Raw genomic sequence first — 18,480 nt, 5'->3', positions numbered from 1 at the left:
CTTTCTAACTTCAGAATTGCTTTTAAATACATGGATGGCGATATACTAAAGAAATTGTTCACGACTTTTGTTATGCCAAAGCTAGAATATGCAGCGGTTGTGTGGTGCCCATATCTTAAGAAGCACATCAACAAACTGGAAAAGGTGCAAAGACATGCTACTAAGTGGATTCCAGAACTGAAGGGCAAGAGCTACGAAGAGAGGTTAGAGGCATTAAATATGCCAAAACTGGAAGACAGAAGAAAAAGAGGTGATATGATCACTACATATAAAATAGTAACAGGAATTTATAAAATCGATAGGGAAGATTTCCTGAGACCTGGAACTTTAAGAACAAGAGGTCATAGATATAAACTAGCTAAACACAGATGCCGAAGAAATATAAGAAAATTCACTTTCGCAAACAGAGTGGTAAACGATTGGAACAAGTTAGGTGAGAAGGTGGTGGAGGCCAAGACCGTCAGTAGTTTCAAAGCGTTATATGACAAAGAGTGCTGGGAAGACGGGACACCACGAGCGTAGCTCTCATCCTGTAACTACACTTAGGTAATTACACACACACAGTGTACACATGTACATGCATACACACACACAAACACTTGAAAAGAAAATTACAAGCCGCCGACCAGTGGGCAGAGCATACGCCGGCCAGGCAAAAAAGGGCACAAAACTGCATCTAAAGCCCACCTTGACAAAACCTCAAAATCCCAGCATGACCACAACACGTGCCAAGACCCAAAAAGATCAGTCTGCAAGCCAGGAAGACCCCGGAACTTCAGAAGGCAGAAACCGGGGCACACACGAGGTGTAACACTGTAAGGTGTTTGGTTTAGTTGTATTTAAAATACATAGAGATACATGAGTCACATACAAGGATTTGAGAAGGCGCCAGCTTGGTCGGCCTGAGTTTCACACCTCTAAGAGTTAATGACCCCAAGTGACCTGAGGTCAGATCATGCGAATTTCACCTTACTTCTACTAATCTTATAATTGGAGCCTGGTAGCCTTCAAACATGCCGTCGTTTAAGGAGTGGCTTGGTAGAGAGCCGGAGGCTATCTACTTGTGGGCGGAGTTAGTTACTAGGTTCCCCAATATATACTCGGAGAGCTATTGATTCGAGAGCATTAACAAGACAGACAGAACGGCAGTCAGCAGAGCAGAGAAGACGGCCCTAGCAGGGAGGCTGTCGGCCGGCAGGGCGGGACAGTCTCTGCTCAACTATAGACCCCCCCCCCCCTCTCAATCCAGCTAGAGGCAGGCACTTGGTGAGTTGAACATTAAGGTGACTTGGTCGTGTTTTACAAATGTTGTGTGATGATCAGGGGCAGTCAGTTGTAGTGTTCTCAGATTCTTGGAGGATGACTCACTTTACATATATAGATCTTGAACATTGCTTAAATTATGATACTTAGTATGTGAAATATAATTGAATTTATTATTTATATTGCCTTTGTGTCCCCTAGAGTTGAGTTGAGGGGAGAAAGCCTCTGTGATTACTGGTTTCATGATTTAATGAGTACATGTTTGGAGTTGATACATGATAAAGATGGGACATACTAATAATGACCTTGATAACATCTTTTGAGAATTTTGTGATACAGACAAGTTCCATTCCTTGTCTTGTATGTAATGATCATGAATGGATGGTGGCAGCATTTCCTATTTTGTCTTCTACTATCTACTCTTCTATCTACTCTTCTACTTCTACCTATCTACACCTCTCCCTCCACCCCTCTCTAAACTCTCACTTTCAACTAATGACCCTCCTCGCTCCTCCCCCCTCCCTACCTCTCACCCCAAACCCTCACTAATTACTTCACTATTCATTTCTTTCCTTTCGTTTTCTCTTATACGTTTGTGGCAGTGAAATGTATTCTAGAGTTCTCTCTAGAGTTTCGGGTAACTGATCAAGTTACGGCGCCTGGTAGTCTTAGCACCTAGGTAGTCAAATATCTAGGTTACAAGGTGTTGAACGAGAGAGGTTGCCAAAGGAACTCTGGAGTGCTCTAGAATAGTTAGCTAACTGGGGACGGGATAATGGACTAGAGAGAGCCGTTTCCCCCGGCCTCGTTAGTTAACTGGGGGGTGGAATAATGGACAAGATAGAGCTATTTCCCCCCACCCCCCGTTACAGAGGAAACAAAGTCCCTAGAACCCACAAAAAGGGGCCCAAGAGAAAGAAACCTCCGGAACGAAACCAAAGAACCCAAAGAAACCCGGAATCGAACCAAGGGGAGGCCAAACCACCACATTTTGCCGGCGCCACAGAAAAGCAAAGTACAGCCCCCAGACAGAACCCCCTGGGAAAACGGTCATAACTGACCGAAAACCGAGGGACAAGGTGTGGGAGCAAGCATAACAGCCAAGGACACTGAGCCCAAACCCAAAGGTTCAGACCCAAAACAGACAAAAATAGGAAACCCGGTGTAAAATCAACACTCAAACGTTCCCAGAGGAACAGAAAATGGGCAGAAAACACCAGAAAAGCAAAGAAACGACAACAGGAGAATAAAACCCCTGAAAAAAGGTGAAAACTCACCCAAGCAGCTCGCTCGCACACCCAGTCGCAAGTAAACAAACCGCAACGCCGCCCTGGTGGCCACGCCGGGAAACCGGCAGACGAAAATGGCCGCCAGCAGGGGCTGTGGCTGACACTAAAGAAACAAAAACACTGGATGGGTGAAAAACGCCACCCAAAAGCAGAAAACCCAGGCAGGGGCAAACTGCCCCAGAACTGCTAGCAGGCATCCCCCACAGCCCCGAGAACAACCAACAGAGGCCCCGGGGCAGAGCCGTCCTCCAAGCCCTCTGTCCGTAAAGAAAAGCAAGAGTCCATGGGAAAGGCAGCAAGAAAGGGCTGCTGGTAAGACCCAGAAGCCTTGGCAGGAGGAACCGGCTCGAAAACCTCCGTCCCCCAACCCGAACAGGGCAGCCCCTGAAACCTGCCAGAGTCTCGGCTCCAACTAAACCCCGCCCCGTCCCCGAAACCCTCAGACGGTCCTGAGCCGGGAACAGGGAGGGAAAGGGGCGAACAGCACCTAACCAAAACGGGGCGGCCTCGGGGCATCCGAGTGGGAAACCAACCTAGCATGTTGCAGCAACCTAACCTAGCTTGCAACACGGATGCCGCCTGCACTCTGAACAGTAATTACATCAGGAGAGTACTGGAGTACAAGCAGAGAAACACTCGCAAGACTCCGGGTCAAGGTGTCAGTGACCCAACAGGCAGCATGACGGAGGTAAAGTGGCGACTGTCACCCGGAAACAAGGGCACAGCAACCAACGATCCCATACAAGACGGGTTGGAACCCAGAAGACACATTTAATGGTCCACCGAGCCCAGACAGGGGTTTCCAGGGCCCATAGGCTGACTGCTACGGAAGCCCGGGCAAGGTGTTGCTAAACCGGTTGGGGAGCACTGAGAACCCCTGAGACGTGTACAATCACGGGGGCCTAGCAGAGGGCCGCCAAACACTACCAGTGGAACTATAGCCACACTGGACAGACCCCCACCAGGCAATTGAAAATAAAAACAAAAGAAAAACCCTGCAAAAGTACACCATCTCCAGAGTCAACAGGAACCGGTCGCCGCTTAGGTGGCAGACTATGCAACACCTTGACGCCCTAACCAACACAATACCAAACCCTACCCAGGGCCAAACAAGGGCCCCAAGCTCCAGCTGGCCCCAAGGGCGAGGCAAATGCTGAGCAGCAAGAACCTCTACGGGAATGGTTCCCGAACGCCCCAGGGAACATAACCCTGTTACGCAAGGGCAGTACTCACAGGGCGTGTTGGTAGTCGGTGTGGAGGGTCTGGGGCTCCCCCTTCACCCTCCCGGGGAGGGGGGAGCTGCGCAGACAGCGGCGCGGCGACGTGTGACGTCACACTAGTTTCCTTGTTTTCTGTTGGGGAGTTCTATCTACTAGTTCGGCTTTTGGTAGCAATTTTAACCAGAATAGGGGTTTGTTTTAAGGCACTTACCTTTCTGGGTGCCTGTTCCGGTCGACGGCAGACATAGAATGCTTCCAACCACACGGGGATTTCTATAGGCCATTGCTCCCCTTGCCTCTGAGGGGGCCCGGTTCTGGCTGTGGTCCCCGGTAGGCCTAAGAACTCCATACACATGACTGATGGCAAAGTCTGACATTAGCATATCAGCCTGGGAAAGCTCCGGGGAGCCGACGGGGCTCCCCCCAGAAAAAAATTCAAATTAAAAAATTTGCATGGTACGTCCTCCCTGGGCAGAAGAAATGCTGGTTCTCGAGGACGTCGAGTTCTTGGGTGTCTGTAGTCTGCTGTGTAACACTGGGGTGGGACAGCGTAGCGTTATCAGACGTCGTACGAAGCCGGTCTGCCAGTGTAGCCAGCTGGGCTAATGGGGTGTTGTCTGCCATACTGAATAGGGCCAGTTGAATGTGTTTTGGACAGAGTTGTATCCAGAATGATCTCACAATCTCGCTGGGGGCTAGACCAGTTGCAGTATGCATTAAATACTGAATATGCCGCAGAAGCCGGGCTGGTGTTTTGTGTGCTAATCTTTTGTCAGCGAGAAGTTGGTCCCTTTGTTGAATGCGGCGTTTCATTGCTGCCTGTAGAAGAGCGGCCTTCAGTGCAGTGTACGTCCTGGTGTCTGGTGATGACAGAGGAGGCAGTGTGTATAGCCTCCGTGGGAAGTGTTGGCAGGGTACAGGCATATCGGGCTTTCTCAGTCGTAATTTCGTGAAGGTCGAAAATATCCTCCATCTGCATGAACCAAAATTTGGGTTCATCTGCATTGTATGCTGGAAACCCAGTAGATAAATCCATGACGAACATCTAGTTAGCGACTAGGTGTTCTTTTCTCTCACTGGGTCACCAATGTAACGGTTCTATTGTTACGTAAAGTATGGTGACAATAAACACAAACACTAAGAGAATATATGTATTTGGTCGAGTATGAAGGTGATACCTTGGCGACCAATGGTGTGAGTTGAGTGCATTGAGAGTCAGTACAGTATCTCGCAAGTGTCTGTTCCAGACCACACTTGAAAGTAGAACGGTTATTATTAGATTGATAAAAGATTTAAGCCACCCAAAAGGTGGCACGGGCATGAATAGCCCGTAATGGTTATTATTCAGTACTCTGCTGCTTATATGCTCGGGAAACACCTCACTGTTTTCCAAAGGGTGACACGAATATTAATTTTAACTGGAAGTAGGGAAAGGCTTGAGTTCCATAATTAGTACTAAAAAGAGCTTTGCTTCTCTCATTAGGCTAATGCATTTGGAGCGAGCATATTATTGGGATAATCTACTCGCTACAGACGTCCCAGTAGGACAGCGTGAAGAAGATTGGGAGTGGGTTGAAGATGTGTCATGGGAGAGTCAGGCAAAGTGGCAGAGCGCTTGGAGGTTGGGACTGTGGAGAATTGCTTCCTCTTAGTGCCGGGGGTTGGGGATTGCGGCAAGACAGCCAAGGGAGTGACTTAGGTAAGGCATGCCAAGGAGTTATTAGGTTTTCCAGTATCAGTTCAAATGTTTTGTATACAGCAAGGGTAGCTGTGGGAGGGTGGACATCAATCATAGGAGATGCGGAGAAGGGATGCAGTGGGTCAATGTCAGGAATGGATTGGATGGATTGCAAAAAGAATTTAGTTAGGATTGCAAAAAGAATTTAGCTTAGTTTAGGATTAGTTAATCCTAACTTAGAATTTTAGTTAGGAATTTAGTTTAGCAAGTTTAGCTAGTTCGGTCCAGCGTCTTTTCGAGAGCATCTGCAATGCGAGAGACGTGTTTCGACAAGATCGGGACTCAGGTGAACAGTTTGTGGGAGAGGATCGGACACTGGGGTTACATGAATGTCAGGAACAGACATATCAGGCACAGGCAACGGTAGCAATGGAGTGAGAGGTAGCGGTTGAGGACAGACCAAGTTAGGTTGTTTTAGTGCATGACTGTATGGCAGGGTGACGGTAGGGAGAGCCTGAATTTGTGCCGCTATGTATGAAGGACATTGTTAGAAGGTAATGTCATGATTGCCACCACAGTTTGAGCAGCAGAGTATACCAGATGCACAGTCTGGTGTGTAATGGGAACCAGAGCATTTCCCACACTTTTTGTGTGTGTGTGCAGCTTTTTGAAGTACTGTACTGTACAGTATGGTGAAAATCTTTACAAGGTTAAGAACTGAATGGGACGTGGAACATACACCTCTAGTTTATGGAGGAAGCCATTAATCCAAGCCCAATCAAAGGAAAAGTAGTCTAGAAAAGTAGGGCAGCGCTGGTATCACTCGGTTCTCCATTCATTCTACGCAGAATTTCTTGACACCGAAGATGGGAATGTCAGTAGCCTGAAGTTGTGCCTTGATGTCTTCTGTACTAATGTAAACAACATGTCGGACAACATATCTTGCTAAATGGTCACCCAGTGGTTTGTAGCATCTGACTTTGTAACGACAGATTTCAGTAATGCCTGAAAGCTCCAGGTCCTTCCCGTGATTATGGTCCACTGCAATTAAGTTCCTTCGTTTGTTCAATCTGATATTGTGCACTTTGATCTTAAAGAACTTGGGAATGGCATGATATAGGAGACTTTGTGCCTTGCTATTTCCAAAAACATCATCAACGGGCATATTGTCATCAAAGGCAATGATGAACATTTGAAAACCAGGGGAACTTGCCCTACCTCAAGTGAGCGGAGGATGTCGATACTGAAGCCACAGAGAGTCACAGGGGTCAAAATTGTCAGAGTCAAAATTGTCGCTTGGACCGTCGACTTCCTATGGCGTCACCTCCCACATATTTACTTCAAATTTCGTTATGAAATTAGATTATTTCAGAGTAAAAATAGGTTTGATCACTTTCTGCGTGTAGCACCAACATTATAGTAAATAAATATACCATATTTCTTCATTACTTACGTAATGCTAGGAGGATTTGGGTACATTTGGGTAATTCTATAGACCACACAGGGGTACCTTAGGACGCTGGCGGCATTTTACCTCCACTCTGTTCACCTTACTATGATGTTTACTGTCCAGGAGAACTCCCTTTGGATCTCCTTCTAAGACTAGGAGATCAACACGATTGCCTTAGCATCCCCGCAGCCCGGTCGTCTACCAGGCCTCCTAGATGCAGGACTGGTCAACCAGGCTGTTGGATGTGGCTGCTCGCAGCCTGATTTATGAATCACAGCCTGGTTGATCAGGTATCCTTTGGAGGTGCTTATCAAGTTCTCTATTGAACACTGTGAGGGGTTGGCCAGTTATGGCCCTTATATGTAGTGGAAGCCTGTTTAACAGTCTCGGGCCTCTGAGGTTGATAGAGTTCTCTCTCAAGAGTACCTGTTGCACCTCTGCTCTTCAATGGGGGTATTCTGCACTTCCTGCCATGCCTTCTGGTCTCATGTGATGTTATTTCTGTGTGCAGGTTTAGGACCAGCCCCTCTATTATTTTCCACATGTAAATTATTACTGCATGTCTCTCTCCCGCATGCACTCAAGAGAATAGAGATTTAGGCTCTTTAGTCGGTCCCAATGGTTTAGATGTTTTACTTATTTAATTATTTATATATATATACAAGAAGGTATATTGGAATTGTGAGGATACAAAGCATAGTAATTATATTCTTGTAAAGCCACTAGTATGCGCAGCATTTCGGGCAGGTCCTTAACCCTCAAACCGCTAGGGGCCCAAATGGAATTCACACCCACAGGCGCAACAAAAAAAAAAAAAATTCCAAAAATTTCTTTCGTCTTATAGAAGTGTTCATTTTTGTTCCCTGATCACGGAAAAAAGAACAAAAAAATCGTAGGTGGCATATTTTAGCCGTAATAGGGTAGGGAAGTGTGGCAAAAAAGGGGCGTTGGCAGAGCCTTCGCCAGATGAGGTCTTCTCCGCCCGAGCTGTCAGACGGCAGTTGCCACAAATATATTATTACCTAATTATTTCAATGTCTCTGATTGATTTCTTCTTAGGTTTTTTTGCAGTAATATTATTCCATACAGTGAATTGTGGTATATTTATATTATAAAATGTGTGAACCATCGCTGTACTCAAAATTATGGTGTGCATATTAGTGATTCAATTATTATGTTCATAAAACAATAAACAAATAGTTTTGCTGTTGTTACACTATATACACAGGTTATATATAAGTATTTGCATGTTTTGTACACCATAACGAACTACTAAGTTGGTCTTGTGAGTCAAAAAGCAACGAGGAGTGACCGCCAAACACCAGCGAGCCACTCACTGCCACTCCATCCCTCAACACCACCTCACTCACCCTCATTCACCTCCTACAATACTCTTTCTGTATTTATTCACTATACACAGACGTTATATATACGTATTTACATGTTTTGTTCACCATAACTGTACATCTAAGCTTGTATGGTGAGTAAAGGCCACAAAGACGTAGCTACTCACACAGTCAGCTGATCGGCGGCCGCCCTCAAGGCCAGACGCACTAATATTTGTCCTTCAACAATATTGTTTGTGGTGTTATTACGCTATATACACATATTATATATAAGTATCTACCTGTTTTATTCATTATTTTATTATTATTTATTTAAGCTGGTATGGTGCCCAAAGACCATAGTGGCCATCAGTAAACATCATGCCAAGACGTGCAGACGACGCTTCTCCCTCACCAAAATGACGGCTTCTAACCTACTCCTCTCGCTGTTATCACACTCTATGCACACGTTATATATAAGTATCTACATTTGTGTTCACCATATTGAACCACTAAGCTGGTATGGTGAGTGCAGTCAATAAATGGTGGCCACACACAGTCAGAAGACGACGCCACAACCCTCCCTCGCACAGCCTTACGCCTCCCTCCATGGAGCACAGCACTAAATATCACCACAATCCTGCTATTATCAGAATCCTGGTCAGTTTTATCACAGTCAGGGGGCTTCAGTAATACTATCACTGCTAAATAATGGCAGTATCATATATATTATGGTATTTGTAGGTGATGCTGTGGTCACAAGCTGAACAGCGGTGCTGTGAGCTCGTGCTGCGTGCGCCAGCCTTGGTGGCTTGCTCAATACTGACGCTGTAACACCCAAGAATGTTGGCCTGGATTTTTTTTCTAGGTGGCATCTGGCAACTATCGGTCGTGGCTGTACTATAGCTGCCCCTATCCCAGGCGGGGAGTTTAAATTATAGCGCTAGACACGAAATCATATATAAATGATGTGCGCGGTTTCGGTTTTGTCACTGATATCATTTATATATGATATGCGCGGTTTGAGGGTTAATCTAAGAAATATATAAGTAGGTAAATACTTGCAAAATTTATAAAAATGATAACAGTTACATAGCATGAAAAAATAAAATTTGAGAGAAAAATTATAGGTATATTAAAGCACATAGGTAGCTCAGAATGATTGCAATGACAGCTTGAATGGTAGTTTAACAAAACTTAGCAGACACAATACAGCATATGGCTAGCACATAAAAGTAGACAGCAATCAACACAATGATAAAGTTGTTTGGATTAAGTACATAAAGATTGGATAACATTAGATACAGAGCAAATTTAAAGCTCAGTGTAGGAAACTACGAAGATGAAATTAGGTCATTTTTGTTTTTGTTTTTAAATGAGGCAAAAGTTTGACAGCTTTTCAATTCACTAGGGAGTGAGTTCCATAGACTAGGTCCCTTAATTTGTATAGTGTGTTTACGCAGATTAAGTTTGACCCTGGGAATATCAAAGAGATATTTATTTCTGGTGTGGTGATAAAGGGTTCTATTACATCTGTCCAGGAAGAGTTTCAGAGCATGGTTTGCATTTAAGAACCGGGTTTTGTAAATGGAGTTGACACAAGAGAATGTGTGGAGGGAGTTAATATTTAGCAAGTTAAGGGATTTAAACAAGGGACCTGAGTGTTGTCTGAAAGTAGAGTTTGTTATTATTCTGATAGCAGATTTTTGCTGGGTTATGATGGGCTTTAAGGTGGTTTGCAGTGGTAGACCCCCATGCGCAGATACCATAATTAAGATAGGGATAGATTAGTGCATAATATAGTGAGAGGAGAGCAGAGTTAGGAACATAATATCTTATTTTGTTGAGTATTCCAACTGTTTTAGAGACTTAGTTATGTGTTGAATGTGGGTGCTGAAGTTGAGTCTCTTGTCTAGGAATAGGCCAAGAAACTTTCCATCATTTTTATTACTGATGTTAATGTTGTCTATCTGTAGCTAAATTGCATTCGATGATTTGCTTCTAAATAAGATGTAGTAGGTCTTTTCTATGTTTAGTGTTAGTTTGGTAGTTGACATCCATAAGTGGACTTTTTTTTTTAATTCATTATTCACAACATTATTTAGTGTATGTGGGTTGGGGTCTGAATAGATGAGGGTAGTATCATCAGCAAACAATATAGGTTTAAGAATATTAGAGACATTAGGCAGATCATTGATATATATAAGAAATAGAATGTGTCCTAAGATGCTGCCCTGTGGCACTCCAATGGTTATTGGTAGAGTGGAAGAGGTTGTATCATTGATGGTTACACATTGGTGTCTGTCACTAAGATAGGATTGGATATAGTCCAGGGCAAGGCCTCGGACTCCATAATGCTGGAGTTTAACCCTTAAAGTGCGCATCACTTCATATGAAGTGTAAATCGTTTTACCAGTCAACTGCGCTTCACTTCATATGAAGTGTACGGGTACCGCGCACGATTTGAATGGCCCGCGGTGTAGCTGGGGGTCCCATACGCTGCCCAGGGGCTATAGTAAACAGCGGCCATTTTGAAAAAAATTCCCGCTCACGAACCGAAGGCATGGGAGGCCTCAGTTTAGCGAGAGTCACCATGGCGAGCGCACGGTCAAACGCCTCACGGGCACGCACCACTCAGTCCCTCACCCCAGAGCAAATAGCCCACGAATTATTCTCTGAAGGTGAAGAAAGTGTGTTTGATGATTCAGACAACGATGAGGATTATACACAGTTGTCGGGTGATAGTAGCAGCAGCAGTGAGAGTGACAATGTTCGCCATGCCATGGCGAGGCCTCTACGCTCACCCATGCCTCCTTGGCCAGTTTCTACCCCAATTCTACCACAACCTCACAGTTCCTGCGGATATTTTCTGTTTGAGGGTGACGAGTCAGAGGGAGGTGACTCCTTTTCTGGGTTTAGTGACTCAGATCATAGTTTTATTGAGCCTGTGGCTGGTACCAGTGGTGTAACTGGGCGAGAAATTGTCGCGTCAGCAGCATCTCGCCCGGCCAAGCGCCACCGCATGGCACCACATGAGGGACCAAGACCCTCGTGTTCACGTGCATCCACCTCACGTGCATCCACCTCACGTGCATCCACCTCACTTGCATCCACCTCACGTGCACCCACCTCACGTGCACGTAGCCGCCGTGCTTCTCGCAGACGGTATTCAGCTCCTGGTCGCCGGTATGCATCGCTTCCTCGCCGTCTTTCCTCTGCATCTCGCATGACGCCTGGTGTACTTGAGTGGAGTGATGGTGACGATTTTATTCCTAATATTCCTCACTTTGACGATAAAGATGTAGGGATTACAAACCTTTTCCCTAATCAAGGTGAGGACATGGCTGAGATGGAATATTTTACAGCATTCTATGATGAACCACTCATGGAATACATTGTACACCAAACGAACCTGCATGCTGCTTACCTGATTGAGAGGGAAATCACAGAATCTTCACGACTGCAGCGTTGGAAAAATACCACAGTTGCGGAAATGTATGTGTTTTTGGCACTGTTTGTTGATGAAGCACTGTCACAAACATGCAATAAGTGACTATTGGAGCAAGGACCATACAATACCAACACCTTTATTCGGGAAATATATGTCACGAGACAGGTTTCAGATACTCCTCAGGTGTCTACATTTTGGAAGTGTTCAGGACCGAACACCTGATGATAGACTGTGGCGAGTGAGGCACTACATGAACGATGTTATTGGAAAATTCAGAGATTTTTACGTACCAGCACAGAAGCTGGTGGTTGATGAATCTCTCGTACTTTTCAAGGGACGTGTTCCATTCAAACAGTACATTCCCTCAAAACGAAACCGATTTGGCCTGAAATTTTTTGTTCTTTGTGATTGTGAGACAAGATACATGTTACACATGATTCTGTACTCGGCTAGTGATGTAGACATTCCCGGTAACGACGAACATGGATTCTCGGGGAGTGTAGTGAAGACCATCTTGGCTCCGTGGATGAACAAGGAACACATTTTATACACAGATAATACAAGTCCCTTGCTAGCTCGGTTCTTGCTAGAAAATAGAACCGGATTGGTTGGTACAGTAAAGCCACAACAAAGGGAAATGCCTGTGTTTGACAACGACATTGCAGTTGGTGAGTGTCAGAGAAGGAAAAGTGATAACATTCTGTCAGTTCGGTGGAAAGACAAAAGAGAGGTGAACTTGTTGACAACAATTCATGATGGAACAATGGTGAACAGTGGGAAAGTGAACCATAAAACAAATGCACCACTATATAAGCCAGACTGTGTTTTAGACTATAATATCAACATGCAGTTGATTGATAAATCAGACATGATGATTGGCACTGCAGAGTGTGTGCGGAAGACATGTAGGTGGACGAAAAAAGTGTTCTTCCATCTTGTGGACATGAGCATGCTGAACTGTTTCAACATGTACCTTGTGAGAACTGGACGTAAGCCCACTTTCCGTGACTTTGTATTTGATGCTGCAATACAGTTATTAGGAAAGTTTGCAAAAGATGTCCCAGGTATTCAGCGGCCCATCATAAACCCACTGTTGCAGCATGCTGGTACTCCACGCCTCGCTCACACTGAAGGCTTCCTAGCACACAGACTCAAGTACAGTATTTGCCACCAGCTGGGAAGCGTGCAATAGCCCAACGCGATTGCTTGGTGTGTAAAACAACGACACATAGAGACAAGAAACGGAAGCTTGTGCAAACATGGTGTGAAACGTGTGGTATCCCATTATGTGCTGTCGACTGCTTCAATGACTACCACAGTCTAGAAAACTTCTAAGTGTGCTTCAAAGTGTGTATAGCGTGTACGAGTGTGTAAATATGTAAACATATAAGCAGATAGCGTGTGCGTGTGTGTAAATATATACAAATATAAGCAGAACATACAATATAATAGACTGTAATGACATATTATATTGCCGTAATTGAAAACATTTGTGTGCGCCTGTGTATACTCAAATATGCAACAATTATTGATACAAAATATGTTCAAACAGTATTTGAAACACAATTAGTGAAAAAAATTGGATAAAATGCGCCTAGACGTTGTAAATAAATAGCGCGAAAATATATTTGTGGCAACTCTGGCTGTTTGAGGACCGCGCGCAACGCCTCTGGGGTGTGTACTGCATGAGCGAACATGCAGATTGTGACGTCATCACTGAGCTTTCCGGCTCTATTGCAACAAAAGTAAGTACAATAGAATTTTTTTTTTATTTTTCCCGTGATCAGTGAACAGAACTTAACAGATTAGCAAAAAAAAAAATTTTTTTTTTTTTTTTTCAAAATGACATGCGCCTGTGGGGATGGCAGGATATTAGACCCCGAGCATGTTAAGGGTTAAGTAAAAGGTAGTTGTGATTAACAGTATCAAATGCTTTTCTTAGGTCAATGAAGAGTCCATTCAGAAACTCATTTTTGTCAAGGGCTGAGTAGATTATGTCAAGGAGACTAATGATTGCATCATTGGTGCTCTTTTGGGACTGGAAGCCAAACTGGCAATGGCTGAGTATGTCGAATTTTACGAGGTAGGAATAGAGCCATTTGTAGATAATTTTTTCAAATATTTTTGATAGAATGGGGTAAATTTGATATTGGTCTATAATTATTTATGTCCGCCGGATTGCCTTCTTTATGAACTGGTGTTACTCTTGCTTTTTTAAGGATATCAGGGAAGGTGTGACACTCTATAGATTTGTTGAACTATGGGTGGCACAAGGGCATGGGAGGCACTCTTATATACAATGGACGGAATTTCACTGGTGTTCCCTGGCTTGGTTTTTAGAGAGTGTATGATGGACACAACATCTGCCGGGCTGACTGGTGAAAGGAGAAGAGAGTTTGGATAGCTGCCTGAGAGATATGTGTTAATATGTGTCTGAGTCTGTGGGATTTTTCTGGCAAGATTAGCACCAACCGATGAAAAGAAGCTATTAAATTCATTAGCCATTTCTAAATCAGTTGACGGTGTATACCCATCCTTATAGAGTTTTATTTGATTATGTGAGTGTTGTTTAGTTCCTAGGATACTAGAGATGGTTTTCCATGTGCTTTTCATGTTGCCTTTTGCTTCATTGAATCTATTCACATAATATGAAAGTTTTGCCTTTCTTATGATACTGGTAAGCATTGATGAGTACCTTTTAGCTACTTCCTTTGAAACTAGGCCAATCCTAAGTTTCTTTTCATATTCATGTTTCTTGTTGATTGAGTTGAGAATGCCACTTGTGAGCCATGGATTGTTTAATCTTTTGTCAGTTACTTGCTTGGTAAGAAGGGGACAATGAAGGTTGTAGAGGTTTAGAGTTTTGGAGAGGAAGAGGTTAGCTAATGAATTTATATCCTGAGAATTATTGAATTCAAAATCCCAGTTAATATTGTGACGTGCATTTGTAAGATTGCCTAAAGCTGATTCACTGTGTAACCTGAATGTAAGTTTCATGCTTTTTGGTGGTGTTATGTCCATGTTTGTTATGAGAAAAATAAGATAATGGTCAGTTGTTCTGTCGTAGATTATACCAGATACAAGGGGAGCCGTTATGTTCATCCATATGTGATCCAATGTAGTGGCTGATGTTTGAGTGACTCGTGTAGGTTTGGTGATTGTGGGGATTAGCGTACAGGAGTTCATGCTATTAAGGAAATAGTCAACTTGAGAGCAATTTTGATGACCCAGGTCAATATTGAAGTCTCCTCCCAGAATGATGTGGTTTTTGTTGAGATTGTTGTTTATAAGAAGATTCCTTAGGTTATCTGAGAATGAAGCTATGTTAGTATTGGGAAATCTATAGCTGGCTCCAATAGTCAAGGAGGATTTAAGGGATTTAATTGTAAAATGAGCAAAAGTATATTCACAGTAGTCATCTCTATCACTAATGACACTGTTACAGATAAATGTATCTCAGTAATATATAGCTGTGCTGCCACCTTTTTTATTAGCCCTACAGTTGTGAATGGCTTTATAACCAGCTAAGTTGTAGAGTTGGGTATAGTCTTTATTTAGCCAAGTTTCTGTTAAAATAATGAACGATAACTTAGTACCTAGTGCTGTGAGTAATGCATTTATATCGCCAAAATGTTTACCAAGTGATCTAACATTTTGATTGTAAACTGATAAGCAGGTGCTATTTTGGAGTTTGTTTTTTGCCTGGTGTGATGTGTAATACTTGCAATAATGATGATCAATGTGCTGGTTGGTGTAGATATGAGACAGAAGATTTAGATCAGGATCAATATCAGTGGCATGGAAATGCAGAGGGATCACAATACAATAAGACAATCAATTACAGAAACAGTTAAATACTAAATCTGCTGTAAAAACAAAGTAATTATAGCAAAACACAAGAATATTAGCAAATACACATAAAATAGTAACAAATTAGAAGTAAAATAAAGATCCAATAGATAGCCAGGAAGGACACAGAAGTTAGATAAAATAAAAAATAAAAAATCAGTGAAGACTGACAATATAAATGTAAAATAAAAAAAATAAGAAAAATAATAATCATAGAGTAAAATGAACTTAAAAGATAATTAGCTTAGTAGTGGTTAGTTAAAATCCTATAATTAGTATGAACCTAAGAAAATAAAGTGAGCTCAAATAGATAATTCAAAAAAAAAGAAAAAAAGAAAAAGAAAAATGAAAAATGAAAAAAAATGAGAGAAAAAAAAGTGGAGTGGATTCTAGCAGTAAAGGATCTCTACACGCTCTCCAGGTCAGCAATTTCTCCAGCTTTAAAAGGGGCTGTCATTGTGCAGCAGTATTCCACTCTAGAGAGCACTAGTATCTTGAAGAGTATCATCATCGATATAGCATCTCTAGTGTGAAAGGTTTCTGATCAGGGAGAAAAGACACACCAACAGCATGGGGCCCTATTTATTTAGTAGAACAAGTAAATAATTTCTGCAGAACATGTTAATGAAGCGGCTATATTTTGAGTACTTAACAAATGTATAACATAGAAATGTTTAAAACTGAGTACACTAAATCAACTTAAGTTAATAACATTAATACAGTATGCTTATAGCCTAGAACTAATTAAATCAAAATCTGCAGAACACCGAATAGCTTATTGTCTAGGAGTAAAAGTAAGGCAAATGTATAACATATTTGTCATGGACAAGCGGGGCATTTAGAGTAAAATATAATGGCATAAACACACAACATTTAATAATGACCCCTGGCCAAGAGACCAGAAAAAGACATAATGTTAAATCCATAATGAATTAATACGGAAATTAACCAGTACATACAGAATATACATAGAGACTGGGAAATGCTGAATTAAAATGTAGGACACAAAGTTAACCCAGGCATTGAGGCCGTGCCGCCAAGGAATAAGGATATAAGAATTTCCAGACTAAAGGTAGGGCTTACTATTACCTAGAATGCATGTAAAGTGTGCGGCAATATTAACATTACTCCTACAAGTCAAGAGTAAGTAAGTAGCTGCGGACAGCGGAACACTTAGGGGCCGGCGCTGCACCCCCCCCCCTTAACCACTTAACTGCGCCAACCGAGTATTCTTGGTCGGCGGGAAACTGCGCCAACCGAGAAAACTTTGATTTTTCGGTACCAATTCTAAATGTGTACGAGGTTGGTTGTGTACAAAATGAACTCTTAGGACCTCCAGTGCGAGGCAGTCCCATCTTGGAAATAATTCCCAGAATGCCCTAGGGCTGCTGGCTGGGTTAGTACTAAATGAGCAACCATGGGTGGCGCACGCGCCTCTGGCTCCCAAACACCTGTCCGACGCGGTGTTGAAAGATAACGCTCTGTCCGTGAAATCCAAACCTTATTGTTTGAAGATCATAAGGGTCATAATATTGGTGAAGCTAGGCGCAATAAAGACCTAACACAAAGGTCGGATGCAAGTGATACAGCACCTATGAGGACGATACAGCGAGTGTATCCAGTTGTAGCTCTGAGCGTCACCCTTGCAGTCCTATGCTATCTACAATTTATTTAGATGGTACATAGATGAATCGTTTTCTGCGTTCAGTGATAATGCATCCGATACATATAGCATAGATGAACAGTGTTAGCGGCTTCCATGGTGGTATTGTCCATAGATATTTTCAAGAATACCTGAATCTCTTCCTAACTGATGGACACTCTTTGAGGCTAGCTGAATCTCTTTCTGACTAATGGACACTCTTGAGGTAAGCTGAATCTCTACCTGTGTGGGACCATACAAAGCGATCTTTTCAAGACTACCTTACAAATTGATCTTTTCCTATAATCTTTTCAATACTACCTTATGCTTTACAAGCTTGGCTACATACACCCTACAAGTACTAAAGTCAAGGGTGTGCGTCATTTGCAAGCACACAGAATGAAGAAACAGCAAAAATTTATCTGTACCTGGTGCATTGAGAGTGAAGTCGCGCTGTGTACCATGAGCTACTTCGTTGATTATTACTCACTTCCGAAGTACTGAGTGTGTAATACAGTGTGTTACTGTGTAGTGTGTGAAACTGTACATATTGTAATTTTAGTGAATTTTTAACAGGTAATATTGCGACAATAAACATTTATTGTGGACACATTACTGACACATGTATCACAGTTCCATGGAACATTATGAACGTTCTATTGTATACATATTGTAAAGGACACAAATATGCATCATATACGATAAAAAAACAAATAAAACCACATTGGAAATACATAAAATACCTGAAAATATATTTGTGGCAACACCAGGTGCTTGAATGGCCCGCGCGACCGTTTCTGGGCGATTCACCCATGGACGACCAGGCCTTGATGACGTCACAGCACACCTTGTCCACGTCCCCACAGCCAAAGTAAGTGGAATTTAGTATTTATTTTTACATAGACATGTTCAGGGAAGGGAATTTATCATTTTACGAAGAAAAAAGAATTTTTGGGAACACTTTATTTCATGCGCACCGGGGGAATTTCACAATAAACTCGGCGCAGCACGGTGGTTAAGCTGGCAAGTAAAAGACGGTAAGGACGAGCGACATAAGGCTGGTGCCTAGGTAAGCGGACTGCACCCAGGAAGGGGAGGAGGGCGGGTGTTACGTGCGAAGCGGTGCGTGGCGGGAGCACAAGTGAGCGCATGACTTCTCTTCCCAACATTATATATGCCCCCTTGCACTGCCCGCACAGAGCCTGCAAATTGCGCTATGCAAGTGTCTTTTTCCTGCCATCAAAAATTCCTCCGCTTTCCTGTGTAAAGCAGTGGCCATTTCTTGTTATCCAACCTGTAATTTTTCTTGCAGT

The 18,480-nt window shown here is 43.0% G+C and overlaps 1 protein-coding gene across 3 annotated transcripts in view; it reads right to left on the bottom strand.

The window, feature by feature from the left end:
• The window catches only part of LOC123767960 (zinc finger protein 271-like), a 189,521-nt gene that overhangs the window by 22,882 nt on the left and 148,159 nt on the right, over nucleotides 1-18,480 (bottom strand). Inside the window, exon 3 of one of the 3 annotated variants that reach the window (XM_069306712.1) lies at nucleotides 17,911-18,014. The exons of 1 other annotated variant lie outside the window; for it this stretch is intronic. The gene's annotated coding sequence lies outside the window, so the exon portion shown is untranslated. Of the gene's footprint in view, nucleotides 1-16,093; nucleotides 18,015-18,480 lie in introns of those variants that run through there. One more of the 3 variants, XM_069306711.1, reaches the window with a different exon arrangement.

Source organism: Procambarus clarkii, chromosome 58 (genome assembly GCF_040958095.1).
Source record: "Procambarus clarkii isolate CNS0578487 chromosome 58, FALCON_Pclarkii_2.0, whole genome shotgun sequence".
Taxonomy (NCBI): domain Eukaryota; kingdom Metazoa; phylum Arthropoda; class Malacostraca; order Decapoda; family Cambaridae; genus Procambarus; species Procambarus clarkii.
This window is presented reverse-complemented; position numbering and strand designations above follow the sequence as displayed.